Source organism: Oncorhynchus kisutch, linkage group LG16, assembly GCF_002021735.2.
Source record: "Oncorhynchus kisutch isolate 150728-3 linkage group LG16, Okis_V2, whole genome shotgun sequence".
NCBI classification, from domain to species: Eukaryota; Metazoa; Chordata; class Actinopteri; order Salmoniformes; family Salmonidae; genus Oncorhynchus; species Oncorhynchus kisutch.
In genome coordinates this window covers 11,834,434-11,859,413 of record NC_034189.2, presented here as the reverse complement: position 1 = coordinate 11,859,413, position 24,980 = coordinate 11,834,434, and the positions used below count along the sequence as shown (strand labels likewise).

Genomic DNA, 24,980 nt, shown 5'->3' with positions numbered 1-24,980 from the left:
TATGTAGTGTTGTCGTGTCTCTCTTTATGTAGTGTTGTCGTGTCTCTCTTTATGTAGTGTTGTCGTGTCTCTCTTTATGTAGTGTTGTCGTGTCTCTCTTTATGTAGTGTTGTCGTGTCTCTCTTTATGTAGTGTTGTCGTGTCTCTCTTTATGTAGTGTTGTCGTGTCTCTCTTTATGTAGTGTTGTCGTGTCTCTCTTTATGTAGTGTTGTCGTGTCTCTCTTTAGTAGTGTGTCGTGTCTCTCCTTTATGTAGTGTTGTGTCGTGTCTCTCTTTATGTAGTGTTGTCGTGTCTCTCTTTATGTAGTGTTGTCGTGTCTCTCTTTATGTAGTGTTGTCGTGTCTCTCTTTATGTAGTGTTGTCGTGTCTCTCTTGTGGTGATGTGTGTTTTGTCCTATATTCTTATTTCATGTTTTAAATGTTTAATCCCAGGCCCCCGTCCCTGCAGGAGGCCTTTTGGCCTTTTGGTTAATTAAGCCGTCATTGTAAATAAGAATTTATTCTTAACTGACTTGTCTAGTTCAAGAAACATTAAATAAAATATAAATAGATTTTAAACCAGGTAAATGTAACGATGTTCCTCCTCTTTTGAGGAGGAGGAAGAGGATGGATCGGTCCAATGTGCAGCCGTGTTCATGTTATATTTATTAGAACAGAAACACTAAACAAAATAACAAAGAGAGAGAAACGAAAACGAAACAGTTCCTGTATGGTGAGACGCATAAAACAGAAAACAATCACCCACAACTCAAAATGGGGAAAACAGGCTGCCTAAGTATGGTTCTCAATCAGAGATAACGATAGACAGCTGCCTCTGATTGAGAACCATACCCGGCCGAACACATAGAAACAGAAAACCTAGATCTACAACATAGAATACCGACCCACATCACACCCTGACCAAACTAAAAATAGAAACATACAAAGCAATCTACGGTCAGGGCGTGACAGTAAATGATTGAGAACGTTCTCTTTTATAATAATGACCTGTTTCTGGCAGATTTACAGAAATGCTGAATGAGTTATTCCTGTCAAATAAATGTCATCAAATGAAAACAGCAGATGAAGTGAAACTAGTTGGTTCAGGCTGGAAGGTGTTTTGGAGCGATTTGGCATATATCTGACTGCTTACATTTTTGATAACGTTATTAATTAATACATTCCTCTGACAAGACCAAGATAACCTGTAATGTATTATTTCAGAAATGGTTCACCCACATACAAAACGCACAAAAATACAACAAAAAACACTATGATTATTGCGCCACTTAAAGAGTGGTTGTTTTGTCATGTGACCCACCAGAACCAATGTGTCACCTATCATCATTTCAGAACCACTACCATGTGGGGACAAAACCCTGGTTAATAATGTACAGTATATCACAAAAGTGAGTACACCCCTCACATTTTTGTAAATATTTGAGTGTATCTTTTCATGTGACAACACTGAAGAAATGACACTTTGCTACAATGTAAAGTAGTGAGTGTACAGCTTGTATAACAGTGTAAATTTGCTGTCCCCTCAAAATAACTCAACACACAGCCATTAATGTTTAAACCGCTGGCAACAAAAGTGAGTACACCCCTAACTGAAAATGTCCAAATTGGGCCCAAAGTGTCAATATTTGGTGTGGCCACCATAATTTTCCAGCACTGCCTTAACCCTCTTGGGCATGGAGTTCACCAGAGCTCAATAGAGTTTTGGTCTGGAGACATGCTTGGCCAGTCCATCACCTTTACCCTCAGCTTCTTTAGCAAGGCAGTGGTCCAGTAATCCATGTCCTTAGTCTGCTTGTCTTCAGCAAACTGTTTGCGGGCTGTGTCATTTCTTCAGTGTTGTCACATGAAAAGACATACTAAAATATTTACAAAAATGTGAGGGGTGTACTCACTTTTGTGATATACTGTACATTTATCTGACAAACTGAGAACTCCTTCCTGGAAAACTCATGCACTTAACTTCCTATTCCCATGTCCAGAAGCTTTGGGTCGGCACGCCCGGAACGCCCGAGTGGAGGCTGGAAAGTCTCCATCAGCAGTGTGTGTGTGTGTCTCTGTGTGTGTGTGTGTGTGTGTGTGTGTGTGTGTGTGTGTGTGTGTGTGTGTGTGTGTGTGTGTGTCCATGTGTGAACTCCCAAGGGTCCTCTCCATATCTGACAGTGTAAATCCTCTCTGTATCTGACAGTGTAAATCCTCTCCATATCTGACAGTGTAAATCCTCTCTGTATCTGACAGTGTAAATCCTCTCCATATCTGACAGTGTAAATCCTCTCTGTATCTGACAGTGTAAATCGTCTCTGTATCTGACAGTGTAAATCCTCTCTGTATCTGACAGTGTAAATCCTCTCTATATCTGACAGTGTAAATCCTCTCTGTATCTGACAGTGTAAATCCTCTCTGTATCTGACAGTGTAAATCCTCTCCATATCTGACAGTGTAAATCCTCTCCATATCTGACAGTGTAAATCCTCTCTGTATCTGACAGTGTAAATCCTCTCTATATCTGACAGTGTAAATCCTCTCCATATCTGACAGTGTAAATCCTCTCCATATCTGACAATGTAAATCCTCTCTGTATCTGACAGTGTAAATCCTCTCCATATCTGACAGTGTAAATCCTCTCTGTATCTGACAGTGTAAATTCTCTTTGTATCTGACAGTGTAAATCCTCTCCATATCTGACAGTGTAAATCCTCTCTGTATCTGACAGTGTAAATCCTCTCCATATCTGACAGTGTAAATCCTCTTCAAATGCAGTGTGTGACACCTGTTTGTGGTCCATGTTTCAAGGTTTTAATGTGCACAGTGCCTTTCTTGCAAGCTCTAAACCCAACAATGGTATAATCAATAACAATGTAATACTAAAAATAACATAAGGTAGAACAAATATGAGGAAGTGAGTTTGTGTGTGTGTTGGTGAGCTAGGGTGCATAGAGTCCTGTACCTGTGAGTGTGCATAGAGACAAAAATAAGGGTCAACTTAGTCCGTTTAGCCAATTTATTTGCTATTTAGTTAACTATTATCTCAGCCTCCAGTATTTATGCTGCAGTAGTTTATGTGTCGGGGGGCTAGGGTCAGTCTGTTATATCTGGAGTATTTCTACCGTCTTACCCGGTGTCCTGTGTGAATTTAAGTATGCTCTCTCTAATTCTCTCTTTCTCTCTTTCTTTCTCTCTTTCGGAGGACCTGACCCCTAGGACCATGCCTCGGGACTACCTGGCATGATGACTCCTTGCTGTCCCCAGTCCACCTGGCCATGCTGCTGCTCCAGTTTCAACTGTTCTGCCTGTGATTATTATTGACCATGCTGGTCATTTATGAACATTTGAACATCTTGGCCATGTTCTGTTATAATCTCCACCCGGCACAGCCAGAAGAGGACTGGCCACCCCACATAGCCTGGTTCCTCTCTAGGTTTCTTCCTAGGATTTGGCTTTTCTAGGGAGTCTTTCCTAGCCACCGTGCTTCTACACCTGCATTGCTTGCTGTTTGGGGTTTTAGGCTGGGTTTCTGTACAGCACTTTGAGATATCAGCTGATGTACGAAGGGCTTTATAAATACATTTGATTTGATATTTAGTAGTCATATGGCTTGGGGATAGAAGCATTTCAGGAGAATGTTGGTGTCAGACATTCATGCACCGTGTCACGCCCTGACCTTAGAGATCCTTATTATTCTATATGTTTGGTTAGGTCAGGGTGTGACTCTGGTGGGAAAGTCTATGTTTTCTATTTCTTTGTATGTTCTATTTCTATTTTTTTTGCCTAGTGTGGTTCCCCATCAGAGGCAGCTGTCTATCGTTGTCTCTGATTGGGGATCATATATAAGTTGTCATTTTCCTTTTTGGGTTTTGTGGGATCTTGTTTTCTGTTTTAGTGTCTGTGCCTGACAGAACTGTGCGCTTTCATTTTCACTTTGGTTATTTTGTTTGTGTCTTTTTTGAAAATAAAATAACATGAACACTTTCCACACTGGGCTTTGGTCCACTCCTTTCGACGAGAGCCGTTACACACCGGTACGGCTTGCAGTGCGGAAGCAGATAGCCACCCAAGCCATAGGCTGTTCTGTCTTTAGAAACTAGTACAGATCAAATCAAATGTATTTATAAAGCCATTCTTACATCAGCTGATATCTCAAAGTGCTGTACAGAAACCCAGCCTAAAACCCCAAACAGCAGGAGTGGGTCTGGTGTCTGGGATGATGAAGTTAATGCCATAACCAGCCTCTCTTAGCACATCCTGATTACAGATGTGAGTGCTACAGGGTGGTAGTCATTGTGACATGAAGCCTTAGAGTTCTTGGGAGCACAGTGTTATTGTCGAAGCGTGCATTAAATTAATTGAGTGTCATGTCTTACCTCGTGCCGTCAGGCCTATGTAGCTCTGAGCTATGCTACTCATATCAGGTCTAAAACCTGCTACTCGCATTACTGCTGTTAGGGGGTTAAAAACATGGTTCATTAAAAACCACCTTGAGATGTTGTCATGTTACATCGTCAACCAATTCCCCAACCCATCCATGAATATATAACATGCTCTCAATCTGACCAAGATGGCTCTCAGGAGCCTACCAATTGTCAAATCCAGCCAGGAATCCTAAATATCTATCGTCTTTGGAACATGTCTTCGCTAAAATTGTTAGGGGAACGGAATGTTGAGCAATCATACGGAACGTAATCAATACCATCACTTACAAAGGGCTGAATACAGATTGAACTGTGACAGTAGATACTCCTAATAGATACTCCTAATAGATACTCCTAGTAGATACTCCTAGTAGATACTCCTAGTAGATACTCCTAATAGATACTCCTAGTAGATACTCCTAATAGATACTCCTAGTAGATACTCCTAGTAGATACTCCTAGTAGATCCTCCTAATAGATACTCCTAATAGATACTCCTAGTAGATACTCCTAGTAGATACTCCTAATAGATACTCCTAATAGATACTCCTAGTAGATACTCCTAATAGATACTCCTAGTAGATACTCCTAGTAGATACTCCTAGTAGATCCTCCTAATAGATACTCCTAATAGATACTCCTAGTAGATACTCCTAGTAGATACTCCTAATAGATACTCCTAATAGATACTCCTAGTAGATACTCCTAATAGATACTCCTAGTAGATACTCCTAATAGATACTCCTAGTAGATACTCCTAGTAGATACTCCTAGTAGATACTCCTAGTAGATACTCCTAATAGATACTCCTAGTAGATACTCCTAATAGATACTCCTAGTAGATACTCCTAGTAGATACTCCTAGTAGATCCTCCTAATAGATACTCCTAATAGATACTCCTAGTAGATACTCCTAGTAGATACTCCTAATAGATACTCCTAGTAGTGACTTACAGTAAGGGCCTTTATCTTCAAATTGCGAGGTGAGACAACCACATGACAGTCAAATAAACAGGATACCAACATTCCATTCCAGCTAAACAATGGATATATAGCGTTTCAATTTTGGGGGGATGAATATAAAAATCTGAGAACAGTCATATTTTACACACACATGAAGGTACCCATAAGCAATAATATCTGATGAAAAAAAAACACAAATCTGTGAAAAATTGGTGGATGTAGCGTTTTGGATATAAACTCTTAATATGTCTTGTCGTTATAACAACTACCGCTAGAACACTATGTGAGTACTATACGAACCATAGAAACAGACGGGATATGTCTTTCCATCATGAGAGTCGAATGTATTTGTCCTGTCATTTTTAACAAGCAAAAACACCTGAAGATTGTGGATCAATTATGAAACCAGCAATAGTGCAGCTTCACTCAACAGTTTGTTTGGCCCAGAACAGAGTGGTCTGTGAACACACATGGAAGCAATGACATCCAGGATCCTCTAGTATAGAAAACAATAGAAAGCATCCTCTATGTATCCTGATGTATCATTCACCATATAGCAATACTGCCCTACCAAGCTAAAAGGCAGTGAATGCTCATCGAGTTAATGTCATTTTTGCTGCATTAAATACATGCTTAATCATGTGGACAAGTATCCTGCCTCTATTGTATTGTGTTTTTGGAGAAAATGGGGGTCATGTTAGCAGTAACTGCACACAGTTTCTGTGAAACCAAGGTAAATCCTCAATGCTTGTGAGGAGGAGGAGGAGAGGACAGGGAGAGAAGTAGCTGAGAAAACATGCTGTCTTTGAGTTGGATTTCACACACACACACACACACACACACGGATTTCGCTACACCCGCTATAACATCTGCTAACCATGTGTATGTGACCAAAATAGTTTTATTATATTTGACACACAAAACACATACCCTTATAACTAACGTCAAACCAAGGACAGCCATTGACTCTACTGCCCCCTTCAGATGAATGTGTGCAACTACATATCACTACAACCTCTACAACCAGCAGTACGAACCAGTCCCCTACGTTAAAGGGAAAGGAGGTATACCTAGTCAGTTGTCCAACTGAATGCATTCAACTGAAATGTGTATTTCGCGTTTAACCCAACCCCTACTGGAGTTTCAGTGATGTCAAGGCCTCTCAAGCTGCTGATGAAGCTGCCCTTAGCAGACTGCTAAAGTCCTCATGTCCCCTCATTCAAAAGTAGGTTGATGGTCAAAAGCATGAACCTTGCCCTGTCTGAGTAGTCGTCAATAACAACACAGTACTCAACCTGTCCTCCACACACCCCATCGGCAATGGGAACAACTCAGGTGAGTTAACACACACAGTACATCACAGTGTACAGACACACACGAGACACACGTACAGACACACACGAGACACACACACACACGAGACACACACACACACAAAAAAACACTAACGTCACAGTGGTAGAGTGTTGGTATTAAGTTACCACAGGTATGCAGTGTGTTGGCCTTTTTCCACACACCTACGTGACTGAAGGACTGGCCAAGACAAGGTTGTGTCCCTAGAGATCCTATTAAATTACTAGAGGGGCAATGTCATAAACCCTCCGTGTCCCAACATGCTCACATAATTATAAATACAGTTTATACGAGTTTTATACACATTTTTTTGTATAAATAGCCTATCAAATATATGTGAACAGACCATTAATATCTCCATTTAATTTTTCTTGGAAAGCTGAGACTGCTATTAAACGATACAATATCAGTAATTGTTGCATTTACATCATCAACTGGTTTCAACCAGTGTCTGGCTGTGAATTGACTGTATTGTTTGAATGGAATGTTGGCGTATTGGCAGTTAATTTTCAAGCGTTTATGGAATCATTCCTCTAAAACTGTCTGGCAGCTCCATAGCTTGGGACTATAAGGATCTATCTGCACAAAGATGATTCTGAGATCATTTGGCTTTGAAATTCTGAACCTTCATTGGTTTGAATGGTGTCAGCTGTTTTTTTTTACCTTGTATTCTTATTAACTTAATAACATGAATTGGGGGTATTTAGAGTACTATATAGGTAGACAACATTGAAAATAACAAGAAAGAAATGTATAGTCCCAAGCTCTTTAGCTAACAAACATACAGTATAAAGATAAAGTAAGATAAGATAAATTCTTAAGATGTGTTATTTTAGATATAGATAGATATAGATATATATATATAGATATATTTTTGAATGGGTTTGGAATCTCTAATCCTGGCAATTTGTTTGGTAAACTCACAGGTACGCTCGTAATGGCTGCCTGGTATTGCAATGCTATCATTTCCATGGTAATACAAATGATGTTAACTGATGTTGCACATGCAATGGAATCTTTTTTTGTAATGTCAGTTGAGTTGAATCAACAATGGCCGCCAGCCCACCCATTATGTCATCATTGACTAGAATGGGGACGCCAGTTCTATTCATTCTATTTCTATCATTGGAGGCAGCTGAGTGGAGGACGGCTCATAATAATGGCTGAAATGGTGTAAATGTAATGGCATCAAACACATGGAAGCCATGGAAACCATGGAAGCCATGGAAACCATGGAAGCCATGGAAACCATGTGTTTGGTGTATTTGATACCATTCCACCAATACCTCTCCAGCCATTACCTAGAGCCCATTCTCCACAATTAAGGTGCCACCAACCTCCTGTGATTTACATGGATCATTTTCCTATAATAAGAAGGTTCATGTTCATTCTAGTATTCTAATTCTAGCTGAAGTGACAATCGGTGGTGGAAAAAGTACCCGATTGTAAAGACACTGTAACAGAAAATGAATCAAGTAAATGTAAAAGTCAGCCAGTAAAATACTACTTGAGTGAAAGCCTAAAAGTATTTGGTTTCAAATATACTTAAATATCAAAAATAAATGTAATTTCAAAAATATACTTCAGAATTCAAAGTAAACATGGCATATATGGCAAACCAGATGGTTTTTCTTGTTTTTAAAATGTATAGATAGTCACTGCAACACTCAGACATCACTTACAAATTAATCATTTGTGTTTAGTGAGTCTGCCAGATCAGGGGCAGTAGATGACCAGGGATGCAATTCTCTCTTTTTTTCTCTCTCTCGGAGGACCTGAGCCCTAGGACCATGCCCCAGGACTACCTGACATGATGACTCCTTGCTGTCCCCAGTCCATCTGACCGTGCTGCTGCTCCAGTTTCAACTGTTCTGCCTTATTATTATACGACCATGCTGGTAATTTATGAACATTTGAACATCTTGGCCATGTTCTGTTATAATCTCCACCCGGCACAGCCAGAAGAGGACTGGCCACCCCTCATAGCCTGGTTCCTCTCTAAGTTTCTCCCTAGGTTTTGGCCTTTCTAGGGAGTTTTTCCTAGCCACCGTGCTTCTACACCTGCATTGCTTGCTGTTTGGGGTTTTAGGCTGGGTTTCTGTACAGCACTTTGAGATATCAGCTGATGTACGAAGGGCTATATAAATACATTTGATTTGATGTTCTCTGTTTAGTGAGTCCTCCAGATCAGGGGCAGTAGATGACCAGGGATGTTCTCTGTTTAGTGAGTCCTCCAGATCGGGGGCAGTAGATGACCAGGGATGTTCTCTGTTTAGTGAGTCCACCAGATCAGGGGCAGTAGATGACCAGGGATGTTCTCTGTTTAGTGAGTCCACCAGATCAGGGGCAGTAGATGACCAGGGATGTTCTCTGTTTAGTGAGTCCTCCAGATCAGGGGCAGTAGATGACCAGGGATGTTCTCTGTTTAGTGAGTCCTCCAGATCAGGGGCAGTAGATGACCAGGGATGTTCTCTGTTTAGTGAGTCCTCCAGATCAGGGGCAGTAGATGACCAGGGATGTTCTCTGTTTAGTGAGTCCTCCAGATCAGAGACAGTAGGGATGACCAGGGATGTTCTCTGTTTAGTGAGTCTGCCAGATCAGGGGCAGTAGATGACCAGGGATGTTCTCTGTTTAGTGAGTCCTCCAGATCAGAAGCAGTAGTGATGACCAGGGATGTTCTCTGTTTAGTGAGTCCTCCAGATCAGAGGCAGTAGGGATGACCAGGGATGTTCTCTGTTTAGTGAGTCCTCCAGATCAGAGCCAGTAAGGATGACCAGGCATGTTCTCTTGATAAGTGCGTGAATTGGACCACTTTCCTGTCCTGTTAAGCATTCAAAATGTAATGAGTACTTTTAGGTGTCAGGGAAAATTTATGAAGTAAAAAGTACATCATTTTCTTTAGGAATGTAGTGGAATAAATGTTAAAGTTGTCAAAAATATAAATAGTAAAGGAAAGTACAGATACCCTAAAAAACTACATACTTTAAAGTATTTTTACTTCAGTACTTAACACCACTACTTACGATTCCCCACATTGAAGTTTCTTGACATTGTTGCTAACTATCCAGAACAACAGAAAGACTTCTTCCCCATTGAAGCGTGTGCATTGTTTTCATGACGCTGTCAGCTAACTCATCTATAGGATACACTGTCCGGAAGTAGCTAACCCTATACAATGTATACACATAGGATATGTTGTTGTCTGTCATTTCTATTGAGTATGATTAGCATCAATATAATGTTCATTGAGTATGATTAGCATCAGTAGAAAGATAAATGGCCCCTTCACAGGGTTTCATATGACGCAAGATCAGGAGCATCACATTATATCTGCCTCCCAAAAGGCACCCTATTCCCTACATAGTGCACTACTTTTGACCAGAGCCATGTTCCCTACATAGTGCACTACTTTTGACCAGAGCCCTATTCCCTACATAGACCACTACTTCTGACTAGATCCCTATAGGGCCCGCATCTAAAGTACTGCACTATATATAGCAACAGGGTGCTTCATATTGTGGTAGATTAGAGGCATCACATTAGAAACACCTGACTAATCATTGAACCCATCTTTAAGATCCTAGAACCAGACCTAGTTTTAGACCCCATTGGACAGTGGGTTATTGTGTGAGGACTGTATGTGTGTGCGTGCATGCATGCGTCTGTGTGAATCACTATGTAATTGGTGAGTGATATGTGATACGGCGTGGTATGTGATGAGGCCGCGAGAGAAAACATACAAGATGGATACAGGATACGTCCACTGTAATCTACTGTACTTAGTGTCACATTGGTGCGGACAGAAAGGAAACTCAATAGCCACTCTGCTTCGCAGACTGAGGAAGATTCATTTGGAGAAGGGGAATAACGCAACGATTTAATCCACTATAGAGATTCATTCAACCATTAAACGGTCAGATCAACCCACTGTAGAGATTAATTCATCTCTTAAATGGTCACATCAACCCACTATAGAGATCAATTCAACTCTTATATGGTCAGATCAACCCACTGTAGAGATCAATTCAACTCTTATATGCTCAGATCAACCCACTATAGAGATTAATTCAACCCTTATATGGTCAGTTCAACCCACTATGAGATCAATTCAAACCTTATGGTCAGTTCAAGCTGTCGTGGTCAGTGCCATTTCAGATGAGAGAGTACCAACCCAGCTGGGTTGGCGCCCCCCCTTGGGTTGTGCCGTGGCGGAGATCTTTGTGGGCTATACTCGGCCTTGTCTCAGGATGGTAAATTGGTGGTTGAAGATATCCCTCTAGTGGTGTGGGGGCTGTGCTTTGGCAAAGTGGGTGGGGTTATACCCTGCCTCTTTGGCCCTGTCCGGGGGTATCATCGTATGTGGCCACAGCGTCTCCTGACCCCTCCTGTCTCAGCCTCCAGTATTTATGCTGCAGTAGTTTATGTGTCGGAGGGCTAGGGTCAGTTTGTTATATCTGGAGTACTTCTACTGTCTTATCCGGTGCCCTGTGTGAATTTAAGTATGCTCTCTCTAATTCTCTCTTTCTCTCTTTCTTTCTCTCTCTCGGAGGACCTGACCCCTAGGACCATGCCTCAGGACTACCTGGCATGATGACTCCATGCTGTCCCCAGTCCACCTGGCCGTGCTGCTGCTCCAATTTAAACTGTTCTACCTGCGGCTATGGAACCCTGAACTCTTCACTGGACATGCTACCTGTCCCAGACCTGCTCTTTTCAACTCTCTAGAGTCAGCAGGAGCGGAAGAGATACTCTGAATGATCGGCTATGAAAAGCCAACCGACATTTACACCTGAGGTGCTGACCTGTTGCACCCTCTACAACCACTGTGATTATTATTATTTGACCCTGCTGGTCATTTATGAACATTTGAACATCTTGGCCATGTTCTGTTATAATCTCCACCCGGCACAGCCAGAAGAGGACTGGCCACCCCACATAGCCTGGTTCCTCTCTAGGTTTCTTCCTAGGTATTGGCCTTTCTAGGGAGTTTTTCCTAGCCACCGTGCTTCTACACCTGCATTGCTTGCTGTTTGGGGTTTTAGACTGGGTTTCTGTACAGCACTTTGATATATCAGCTGATGTAAGAAGGGCTATATGAATACATTTGATTTGATACTATAGACTGTTGCCTAGCGGCTCAGCATAATCGACTCCTCTCAGTCTGTCATTATGATTTACCAATCACACCTGTTCCGGAACAGGGATATCTCTTTGTCTCTCTGTCTCTCTCTGTGTCTGTCTCTCTGTCGCTCTCTCTGTCGCTCTCTCTGTCTCTCTGTCTCTCTCTCTCTGTCTCTCTGTCTCTCTGTCTCTGTTTCTCTGTCTCTGTCTCTCTGTCTCTCTGTCTCTCTGTTTCTCTGTCTCTGTCTCTCTGTCTCTGTCTCTGTCTCTGTTTCTCTCTCTCTCTGTCTCTGTCTCTGTCTCTCTGTCTCTGTCTCTGTCTCTGTCTCTGTCTCTGTCTCTGTCTCTGTCTCTCTGTCTCTCTGTCTCTGTCTCTCTGTCTCTCTGTCTCTGTCTCTGTCTCTGTCTCTCTGTGTCTGTCTCTCTGTCTCTCTGTCTCTGTCTCTGTCTCTGTCTCTGTCTCTCTGTCTCTGTCTCTGTCTCTGTCTCTGTCTCTCTCTCTCTCTGTCTCTGTCTCTGTCTCTGTCTCTGTCTCTGTCTCTGTCTCTCTGTCTCTCTGTCTCTCTGTCTCTGTCTCTCTGTCTCTCTGTCTCTCTGTCTCTCTGTCTCTCTGTCTCTGTCTCTCAGCAGCTCTTTGATAGTTGTATTCCCTGAGGACATGACAGAGGGACAGTAACACACATAGAGGAGGGGGTGCCAGGATGCTCCTGTACATTTCACCCAAGTGGTTCAATTCCAGGATGCCAGCCTTTCTCTAAACACTTCATACTCTAACATTCCCCACCCAATACCAATCATCATCTCCTCTACAAACTAACCCCTCTCCCCTCAAAGTACTCTCTTCTCCTGCCCTGTGCTTGTTTAGCCAGATGTTATGCTAGATAACATTGTTGTGGCATCCAGACTCAGTTAAATGCCAAGAGTAGGCTTCGGTAGGATAGATTCCAAAACTGTGGTTGGTGTCCTTCACTGTGTTTCGGCTACCCGATCAGGCTACACCGATTACATCGTTGGCAAATGGACTTATGATTGGTATGGATACTGCCAGTCAAGTATAAACCATGTTCCAACAGAATGCGGTCTTTCCTGTAATGCTACACCACCATAAACGTACAAAGGGTGCTAAGAGAGGAAACAAATGGATCAGAGTTACCCAAACAAAAGGTATCAAATCCTAGTTCCAAATCCTAGTTCCAAATCCTAGTTCCAAATCCTAGTTCCAAATAGCAGTTATATATAAAATGTTTGTTCCAAATAGTATTTCCAAAAAGTAGTATTATGAGGGGTTAACAGAACAAGTAGTCTGTGGGCGACTGTGGTGTTGTCATCGATTATTGTGCACGATACAGAGTATGTATAGTGGGGCAAAAAAGTATTTAGTCAGCCACCAATTGTGCAAGTTCTCCCACTTAATAATATGAGAGAGGCCTGTAATTTTCATCATAGGTACACTTAAACTATGACAGACAAAATGAGAAAATAAAACCAGAAAATCACATTGTAGGATTTTTTATGAATTTATTTGCAAATTAGACACATCTCAACATCAACTGTTCAGAGGAGACTGCTGGGAATCAGGCCTTAATGGTCGAATTGCTAACCACTACTAAAGTACACCAATAATAAGAAGAGACTTGCTTGGGCCAAGAAACACGAGCAATGGACATTAGACCGGTGGAAATCAGTCAATTGGTCTGATGAGTCCAAATTTGCGATTTTTGGTTCCAACCCCCATGTCTTTGTTAGGCGCAGAGTAGGTGAACGGATGATCTCCGCATGTGTGGTTCCCACCGTGAAGCATGGAGGAGGAGGTGTGATGGTGTGGGGGATCATTGCTGGTGACACTGTCAGTGATTTATTTAGAATTCAAGGCACACTTAACCAGCATGGCTACCATAGCATTTTGCAGTGATACGCCATCCCATCTGGTTTTCCACTTAGAGGGAAGTGGAAACGTCTAGGAGCAACAACAACTCAACCGCGAAATGGTAGGCCACACAAGCTTACAGAACAGGACCGAGTGGTGAAGCGTGTAGTGCTTAAAAATCAGTTGCAACACTCACTACCTAGTTCCAAACTGCCTCTGAAAGCAACGTCAGCACAAGAACTGTTCGTCGGGAGCTTCATGTAGCAGGTTTCCATGGCCGAGCAGCCGCACACAAGCTTAAGATCACCATACGCAATGCCAAGCGTTGGCTGGAGTGGTGTAAAGCTTACCGCCATTGGATTCTGGAGCAGTGGAAATACAATCTCTGGAGTGATGAATCAAGCTTCACCATCTGGCAGTCCATCGGATAAATTTGGGTTTGGAGGATGCCAGGAGAACACTACCTCCCCCAATACCTAGTGCCAACTGTAACGTTTTGTGGGGGAGGAATAATGGTCTGGGGTGTTGATCATGGTTGAAACTAGGCCCCTTAGTTCCAGTGAAGGGATATCTTGACACTACAGCATGCAATGACATTCTAGATGATTCTGTGCTTCCAACTATGTGGCAACAGTTTGGGGCAGGCCGTTTCCTGTTTCAGCATGACAATGCCCCTGTTCACAAAGCAAGGTCCATACAGAAATACAGTACCAGTCCAAAGGTTGGACATACCTACTCATTCACAGTTTTTTCTTTATTTTTACTATTTTCTACATTGTAGAATAATAGTGAAGACATCAGAACTATGAAATAACACATGGAATCATGTCGTAACCAAAAAAGTGTTAAAAACAAATCAAAATATATTTTAGATTTTAGATTCTTCAAAGTAGCCACCCTTTGCCTTGATGACAGCTTGGTGTATCAACCTATACATGGCCCTGGGAAATACAGGCCAGTGTCATCAATACATCCCATAGTATACAGTAGAGTAGGCCTAGTTAAGGTAGGCCTAGTTACAGTAGGCCGGGTTACAGTGGACCGGGTTACAGTGGACCTGGTACCAATAATAATAATATAGTAGAGTACGGTCCCAAATGGCACCCATCCCTACATAGTGCACTACTTTTGACGGGCCCTGGTCTAGTGTTCAGTATGGTTATGAACCATGCAATGAACTCAATTAACTAAATGCTAATTATTTAAGCAATAAGGCAAGAGGGGGTGTGGTACATGGCCAGTATACCACGGCTAGGGGCTGTTCTTACACACAGCCCTTAGCCGTGGTACAGTTGAAGTCTGAGGTTTACATACACTTAGGTTGGAGTAATTAAAACTTGTTTTTCAACCACCCCACACATTTCTTGTCAGCAAACTATAGTTTTGGCAAGTCGGTTAGGACATCTACTTTGTGCATTTCACAAGGTATTTTTCCAACAATTGTTTACAGACAGATTATTTCACTAATATTTCACTAATAATTCACTGTATCATAATTCCAGTGGGTCAGAATTTTACATACACTAAGTTGACAGCTTAGAAAATTCCAGAAAATGATGTCATCACTTTTGAAGCTTCTGATAGTTTACATCATTTGAGTCAATTGGAGATGTACCTGTGGATGTATTCTGATCATCTGGACCAGTCCAGTGACTGCTGTGAAAGGACAGCTGACAACATAGGAAAGTCTGTGTGACAGCTTGGAGAGACAGCTGACCAGAGAGAATAGACCCCACTGGGGCTGTCATGGGCTAGCTACCCATGTTGGCAGTCTCCGACGCTGTTTCAGTATGTTGGAGACACCCGCTAAGTGCTACTGAAAGTCAACAAAGGAACATACCCCTAGAGCCTGCGAGAGCTGGGGCGCAAGATGGCTCAATGACTGATCACACGGTTACGGACCCAGGAACGGAAACGACTACGAGAAGGAACACAGCACATGAGACAACCATAACAGCAGCAGGACACACACTTCAGGTGTGCAGCTGTGGTTGGGAGAGAGTAACATCGGCAAGGGGGTTAAGGATCCATCAAGGGAGGAAAAGGTGCTTGGGAGAGCAGAGACAGGGACCTTGCATTGACCCGTACTTCTTACGAAGCAGCCAGTCAAATCAGTCGAATGAAGCACAGCGACGGGACGCAAACCAAAGTTCGCAGAGCATCAGCACCCCTGTAACCGAGGAGGATAACACAAGCACAGAAATGCCGGTGGGTGAACTCACCCAACCACAGAGACCTCTAAAAGAGGAAAAGATCAAAGGGCACGGACCGAGTGTGAAGTGGCCCAAAGCTGTTGAAAAGAGAGAGTGGGAAACAATCAACAACGACCTGACAAAAATCTTGGAACAACAGGTAGGAACAGCAGAGAAAAAGCTTGAAAGGATGGGAGACATTATCTACCACTACGGAGAAGAGCGCTTTGGAGTAAACGAAAGGAGAAGTGGCAAGACACCACCCGCGCCAGCCAAATCTAAGAGGCAGCAGGAGATCGAGATACTTGTCAGAGAGAGAAGGCAGCTGAGGAAGCAGTGGAAGAAGGCCTCTGATGCAGAGAGAGAAGGTCTCATGCTACTCCAAGCAGACATTAAATGTCGGCTGGCAACCTTGCGAAGAGCGGAAAACTTAAGGAAACTTCGTAGGAAGAAGGAACACTCAAGAACACGGTTCTATAAAAACCCCTTTAAGTTTGTCAAAGATCTCTTTGCAAAGGAAAAGTGCGGAATCCTAAAAACTCCAAAGACTGAACTGGAAGAACATCTGGAAAAGGTCCACCAGGACATGAAAAGGCATGAGCAGATAATCATCCCACATGACATCCCACCTATTCAATCACCAGAATTCAATCTGGACACTGACCCTCCAAAATGGAGGGAAGTAGAGAACGTTGTCCGAAGAGAAAGAGCGGCCTCGGCTCCTGGGCCTAATGGAGTACCATACAAGCTCTACGCTTTCTTTGGAGGCTCATGAGGATAGTGTGGCAGAAGGAAATATTACCAAAGGCATGGCGAAGGGCTGGTGGTGTGCTAATCCCGAAAAAGAAGGATGCGACAGACATCAGTCAATTCCGACCAATCTCCCTTCTCAACATCGAAGGGAAGATCATTATCAGTATAATAGCACAGAGGCTGTCCACTTATCTGGAAAGGAACAAGTACATTGATACATCTGTACAGAAAGCAGGCATTCCTGGTTTCTCTGGTTGCCTGGAACATACTAGTATGATTTGGCACCAGATCCAAACAGCTAAGAAAGACAAGAGAGACCCTATGTCATCTTCCTCGACCTGGCCAATGCCTTTGGCTCAGTTCCCCATGAACTCCTCTGGGAATCCTTCAACATTTTCCACATACCAGAACCCATCACTACACTGGTAAAGGCCTATTTCCAAGACCTGCAATTGTGTTTCACAACACCTGACTTCACAACAACATGGCAGCGCTTGGAAGTAGGCATAATGGCAGGCTGTACAATTTCTCCTCTGGCCTTCACTATGGCCATGAAAGTCATCATCAGGGCATCGAGATGGGTGGTCGGCGGTGAGAGAACTAAGGAAGGGCTCCGTCTCCCACCTATCCGAGCATACATGGATGACATGACTACACTGACCACCACTGCAGCATGCACCAGGCGGCTACTTGCAAAACTGCAGGATAACATCAAGTGGGCCCGGATGAAAATCAAGCCAAGCAAATCTCGAAGAATCTCCATAGTCAAGGGACAGCTTAAAGATGTGAGGTTCTGCATTGGAGATGACCCGATACCAACGGTGTCTGAGCAACCCATCAAGAGCCTGGGTAGATGGTACAACGAAAGCCTCCGGGATAAAGATCAAATTCAGCAAGTAAGGCAGGATATCGCCGACGGTCTTGAGAACATCAACAAGACCCTACTGCCTGGGAGGCTCAAGCTTTGGTGCCTACAGTTTGGACTTCTCCCCCGGGTAATGTGGCCACTCACCGTCTATGAGGTCCCAAAAACAACAGTGGAGAAGATGGAGCGAACCATTACCTCATACGTGAAGAAATGGCTGGGTGTCCCACGATGCCTGAGTAACATCGGCCTCTATGGCAAAGGGGTCCTTGAACTACCTCTTACAAGTCTAACGGAGGAGTACAAGTGCTCTAAAGTAAGACTTCAGATGATATTGAAGGACTCCAAAGACCAGACCATTAGCAAGGCTGCACCTCCCCTACAAACTGGACGGAAATGGACATCATCCAAGGCTGTGCAGCAAGCAACATCAGCCCTGAGACACCAAGACATTGTGGGGAATATCCAGCATGGATGAGGAGGCTTTGGCCTGGCAGCAAGCAAACCAACGTTCCATAAGGCAACAACATCTGAACGCAGGAAGCTGGTGGTCGAGGAGGTGCGCAGACAGGAGGAGACTGCAAGAAGTGCAAAGGCTGTCTCTCTTGCTAAACAAGGGCAATGGACGCGGTGGGAAGGCCTGGAGAGGAGAAAGATCAACTGGAGTGAGCTTTGGCAAATGGAGGCAAGCAACATCAGCTTCATCATAAGAGCTGTTTATGATGTGCTTCCATCACCAAAAAATCTACATCAATGGTATGGTGAGGACTCGACCTGCCCCCTCTGCCCAGCTCCAGCGACTCTCAGGCATATAATGACAGGTTGCAAGACCAGCCTCTCACAAGGCCGCTACACCTGGAGGCACAATCAGGTCCTCAAGAGCCTGGCTGCAGCACTTGAGACCAAGAGGAGTGCAACCAATTCATTACCTCCAAAAACAAGCAATCCCGTCAAAACAACAACATTCATCCGGGAAGGACAGAAAAGGCCCAAGTATCCTCCTACGAAGCCAGAAACTGGACACCTAGCCATGGCCCGGGACTGGAAGATGCTTGTCGATATTGGCCAGCAACTAATTTTTCCATCTGAGATTGCTTCTACCAACCTTAGGGCAGACATGGTACTCTGGTCCCCTTCACGAAAGGCTGTGTACATCATAGAGCTCACAGTCCCGTGGGAAAACTCTGTTGAAGAGGCCTACGAGCGTAAGAAACTGCGTTACACAGAGTTGGCAGCAGACGCAACTCAGCGTGGATGGAATGCAAAAGTCTGGCCAGTTGAAGTGGGATGCAGAGGATTCGTGGCTTCTTCCACCATCAGGTTGCTGAAAGAACTTGGAATCCATGGACAGGCTCTGCTGCAGACCGTCAGAGCAGTTTCTCAAGCAGCTGAAAGAGGCAGCCAGTGGATCTGGATCAAACGGAAGGACCCTTGCTGGGCTATAACTTCATGACCCCCCCACCCCCACCTGAGAACCCAATTCAGATCCCTCCAACTTGAGGAGGGCATATGAGGTATGCGGTCAGCTGTAGGGCTGGCTCAGGGAAGAGGACGCCCCTGCCTTGCATAGTCCCGTGGGACATCTTAATTGGGAATGGGACACAAGCTAAGGCTTGATCACCCTTTAGCTGGCCACCTTTGATGAGGGTGTTTAGTGATTAAAGGCCGAAACACCCACTGATTCGAAGGCACACTACTGAGGATGTGTTCCAAAATTGACATCTTAACCCAGTCTAAGAAATAAACCTCCCATGCCACTCTGTCAACATCACGGCAAATCTCATGTGAGTGCATTCCATCTATTGGCACAATGGACAGTTTTTAACATCTCGTCCAGTGCCTCTTTTCTTGACATCATGGGAAAATCAAAAGAAATCAGCCAAGACCTCAGAAAGAAATTGTAGACCTCCACAGGTCTGGTTCATCCTTGGGAACAATTTCCAAATGCCTGAAGGTACCACGTTCATCTGAACAAACAATAGTATGCAAGTATAAACACCATGGGACCACGCAGCCGTCATACCTCAGGAAGGAGATGCGTTTTGTCTTCTAGAGATGAATGTACTTTGGTGTGAAAAGTACAAAATCATGTGTCCTAAGCCTCTGAATGTCCTTGAGTGGCCCAGCCAGAGCCCGGACTTGAGCCCGATTGAACATCTCTGGAGAGACCTGAAAATAGCTGTGCAGTGACGCTCCCCATTCAATCTGACAGAGCTTGAGAGGATCTGCAGAGAAGAATGGGAGAAACTCCCCACATATGCTTGTAGCGTCAAATCCCAAAAAGACTTGAGGCTGTAATTGATGCCAAAGGTTCTTCAACAAAGCACTGAGTAAATAGTCTGAATACTTAAATGTGATTTTTTTAATACATTTTCTAAAATGTGTAAAAAACAGTTTTTGCTTTGTCATTATGGGGTATTGTGATGTCATTATGGGGTACTGTGTGTATATTGATGAGGGAATCATTTTTTGTTGACATTTTTAGAATAAGGCTGTACGTAAAAAAAATGTGGAAAAAGTGAAGGGGTCTGAACACTTTCCGAATGCACTGTATAACCAGACCATAGATAGAACACCAGATTGTCCAATAACTGATGGACAGGAAGAGACAGGAAGAGATCATAGGTAAATAGAAAGAGGTCATTAGAATAATTATTATATATTTTTAAATGTAACCTTTATTTAACTAGGCAAGTCAGATAAGAACAAATTCTTATTTACAATGACGGCCTACCAGGGAACAGTGGGTTAACTGCCTTGTTCAGGGGCAGAACGACCTTGTCAGCTCGGGGATTCAATCCAGCAACCTTTTGGTTACTGGCCCAATGCTCTAACCACTAGGCTACCTACCACCTACTATGGCAGACCATGCCCCAGTTCCCTGGATGGCCATCCATCTTGTGATGAAAGCTACAGAGAGTCGGACGCCATTTTGGATCCGGCGGTAATTCCTCCATTGGGAATAGAGGGGAAATGGGAAAACTATCGGAGAAGGGGCTTTGATGTTGGGTCTGCTGACACTGGGAGTCTTACCATCTCTTACGTAAAGTAGGTTAAGTACAGTAAATCAAGCATTGTGAGTCAGGGACCGTCAACAACTGGGTTGCTCTCCACCTCTCAGCCCCAAAGCGATGCTTCTGGGTGGCTCACCATCCAACCATGAACAACAACAACTGACTGAGCAAAGAGATACTCAAACTCTCTTTGAGGATAATAGAAGTCCAATATAAGGATGCTTCTTTATCATCGAAACTGCTGTCTCAGTACACAGATGAGATTAAATGAAATATTTCCTTTAGCAACCAACACTGTATACTCTGCTTGCAGTGGCTAGTGAAAGTATTCACCCCCTTGGCATTTTTCCTAGTTTGTTGTCTTACAACCTGGAAATAAAAATCAATCCATTTTTTTGGGGGGGGGGGGGGTCATTTGATTTACACAACATGCCTACCACATTGAAGATGCAAAATATTTTTTGGGGTGAAAAAACAAGAAATAAGCCCCAAAAACTTAAGTGTGCATAACTATTCACCCCGTCAAAGTCAATACTTTGTTGAGCCACCTTTTGCATCAATTACAGCATTAAGTCTCTTGGGGTATGTCTTGGCACATCTAGCCACTGGGATTTTTGTCCATTCTTCAAGGCAAAACTGCTGTCTGTTATACCACAGATTCTCAATTGGATAGAGGTCTGGGCTTTGACTAGGCCATTCCAAGACATTTAAATGTTTCCCCTTAAACCACTCATGTTGCTTTTGCAGTATGATTAGGGTCATTGTCCTGCTGGAAGGTGAACCACCGTCCCAGTCTCAAATCTCTGGAAGACTGTAACAGGTTTCACTTCGGAATTTCCCTGTATTTAGCTCCATCCATCATTCCTTCAATTCTGACCAGTTTCCCAGTCCCTGACGATGAAAAACATCCCCACAGCATGATGCTGCCACCACCATGCTTCACTGTAGGGATGGTCTTCTCTGGGTGATGAGAGGTGTTGGGTGTCTCTGGGTGATGAGAGGTTTGCGCCAGACATAGCGTTTTCCTTGATGGCCAAAAAGCTACATTTTTGTTTCATCTGACAATATGTTTGGGGAGTCTCCCACATGCTGTTTGGCGAACACCAAACATGTCTGCTTATTTTTTTCTTTAAGCAATGGCTTTTTTTCTGGCCATTCTTCACTAAAGCTCAACTCTGGAGTGTACGGCTTAAAGTGGTCCTATGGACAGATACTCCAATCTCCACTGTGGAGCTTTGTAGCTCCTTATGGGTTATCTTTGGTCCCTTTGTTGCCTCTCTGATTAATTCCCTCTTGGAATTCTCTCTTGGCAGGTTTGTTGTGGTGCCATATTCTTTCCATTTTTTTATAATGGTTTTAATGGTGCTCCGTGGGATGTTCAAAGTTCAAAGTTTTTTAGAAACCAACCCTGATCTGTAATTCTCCACAACTTTGTCCATGACCTGTTTGGAGAGCTCCTTGGTCTTCATGGTGCTGCTTGCTTGGTGGTGCCTCTTGCTTTGTGGTGTTGCAGACTCTGGGGCCATTCAGTTGTATATATATACTGAGATCATGTGACAGATCATGTGACACTTAGATTGCACAAAGGCAGACTTTTTTTAAACTAATTTTGTGACTTCTGAAGTTAATTGGTTGCACCAGATCTTATTTAGGGGCTTCATAGCAAAGGGGATGAATACATATGCACCACTCTTCCATTGTTTTTTATTTTTATTTTTTGAAACAAGTCATTTTTTTTCATCTTATTTCACCAATTTGGACTATTTTGTGTATGTCCATTACATGTCCATTACATGAAATCCCCCAAAAATCCTTTTCAATTACAGGTTGTAAAGCAATATAATATGAAAAACGCCAAGGGGGAGGAATACTTTTGCAAGGAACTGTAAATGTTATATTATCGGATTTTACACAGATGATGATGATGATGGTGATGATGATGGTTATGATGATGATGGTGATGAGGATGATGGTGATGATGATGGTGATGAGGATGATGGTGATGATGATGGTGATGAGGATGATGGTGAGGATGATGGTGATGTGATGATGATGGTGATGAGGATGATGGTGATGATGATGGTGATGAGGATGATGGTGATGAGGATGATGATGGTGATGAGGATGGTTATGGTGATGATGGTTATGATGGTGATGATGATGGTGATGATGATGATGATGATGGTGAGGATGATGGTGATGATGATGCTGAGGATGATGGTCATGATGATGATGATGATGGTTATGGTGGTGATGATGATGGCTTGATTATGATGATGAGGATGAGGAAGATGATGGTGGTTTGATGAGGAAGATGGTGATGTAGATGGTGATGATGATGATGATGATGATGATGATGATGATGATGGCTTGATGGTGATGGATTGATGGGGATTATGATGAGGAGGAGGAGGATGGTCATGGTGATGATGATGATGGCTTGATGATGATGATGATGATGATGATGAAGATGATGATGACTTTAATGCGGGGAAACTTAAATCCGTTTGACCAAATATCTACCAGCATGTTAAATGTGCAACCAGAGGACAATAAACTCTGGACCATCTTTACTCCACACACAGAGACGCGTGCAAAGCTCTCCCTCGCCCTCCATTTGGCAAATCTGACCATGATTCTATCCTCCTGATTCCTGCTTACGAGCAAAAAATGTAAGCAGTAAGCACCAGTGATTAGATCAATAAAAACATTTCAGATTAAGCAGATGTCCCTGTAATATGTCCCGGGATTCCTCCGCTGGCATTGAGCAGTACACCATATCAGTCATTGGCTTCATCAATAAGTGCATTGATGACGTCGTCCCCACAGTGACCGAACGTACATACCCCAACCAGAAGCCACGGATTACAGACAACATTCGCACTGAGCTAAAGGCTAGAGCTGCCGCTTTCAAGGAGCGGCAGGACTTGCAAACCATTCAAGACAACAAAGGGAAGTACATCCGAGAGCTGCCTAGTGACACACGCCTTACCAGACGGGCTAAACTACTTCTATGCTCGCTTCGAGGCAAGTAACACTGAAACATGCATGAGAGCACCAGCTGTTACGGAAGACTGTGTGATCACACTCTCCGCAGCTGATGTGAGTAAGACCTTTAAACAGGTCAATATTCACAAGGCTGCAGGGCCAGACGGATTACCAGGACATGTACTGCGAGCATGTCTTCATTCACATTTTCAACCTCTCCCTGTCCGAGTCTGTAATACCAACATGTTTTAAGCAGACCACCATAGTGCCTGTGCCCAAGAACACTAAGGTAACCTATCTAAATGACTACCGACAAGTAGCACTCACGTCTGTAGCCATGGAGTGCTTTAAAAGGCTGGTCAAGGCTCACATCATCAACATTATCCCACAAACCCGAGACCCACTCAAATTACATACCACCTCAACAGATCCACAGATGATGCAATCTCTATTGCACTCCACATTGCCCTTTTCCACCTGGACAAAAGGAACACCTATGTGAGAATGCTATTCATTGACTACAGCTCAGCGTTCAAAACCATAGTGCCCTCAAAGCTCATCAATAAGCTAGGGACCCTGGGACTAAACACCTCCCTCTGCAACTGGATCCTGGACTTCCTGATGGGCCGCCCCCAGGTGGTAAGGGTAGGTAACAACACACCTGCCGCACTGATCCTCAGCACAGGGGCCCCTCAAGGGTGAGTGCTCAGTCCCCTCCTGTACTCCCTGTTCACTCATGACTGCATGACCAAGCATTAAGTTTGCTGATGACACAACAGTGGTAGGCCTGATCACCGACAACGACGAGACAACTTATAGGGAGGAGGTCAGAGACCTGGCCGTGTGGTGCCAGGACAACAACCTCTCCCTCAACGTGATCAAGACAAAGGAGATGATTGTGGACTACAGAAAAAAGAGAAGCAAGCACGCCCCCATTCTCATCGACGGGGCTTAGAGCTTCAAGTTCCTTGATGTCCACATCACCAACAAACTAACATGGTCCAAGCACACCAAGACATTCATGAAGAGGGCACGACAAAACCTATTCCCCCTCAGGAGACCGAAAAGATTTGGCATGGGTCCTCAGATCCGCAAAAGGTTCTACAGCTGCACCATGGACAGCATCCTGACTGGTTGCATCACTGCATGGTACGGCAACTGCTCGGCCTCCAACCGCAAGGCACTACAGAGAGTGTGTGTACTACTGGGGCCAAACTTCCTGCTATCCAGGACCTCTATAACAGGCGGTGTCAGAGGAAGGCCCTAAAAATTGTCAAAGACTCCAGCCACCCAAGTCATAGATTGTTCTCTCTGCTAGCACACGGCAAGCAGAACCAGAGCGCCAAGTCTAGGTCCAAAAGGCTTTTAAACAGCTTCTACCGCCAAGCCATGAGACTCCTGAACACATAATCAAATGGCTAACCAGACTATTTGCATTGCCCCCCCCCCACCCTTT

At 43.7% G+C, this 24,980-nt stretch overlaps 1 protein-coding gene across 2 annotated transcripts in view; it reads right to left on the bottom strand.

Moving 5' to 3' along the window:
* Nucleotides 1-24,980, bottom strand: part of LOC109906818 (rho GTPase-activating protein 6) — a 135,580-nt gene that overhangs the window by 87,041 nt on the left and 23,559 nt on the right. The window lies entirely within an intron of this gene.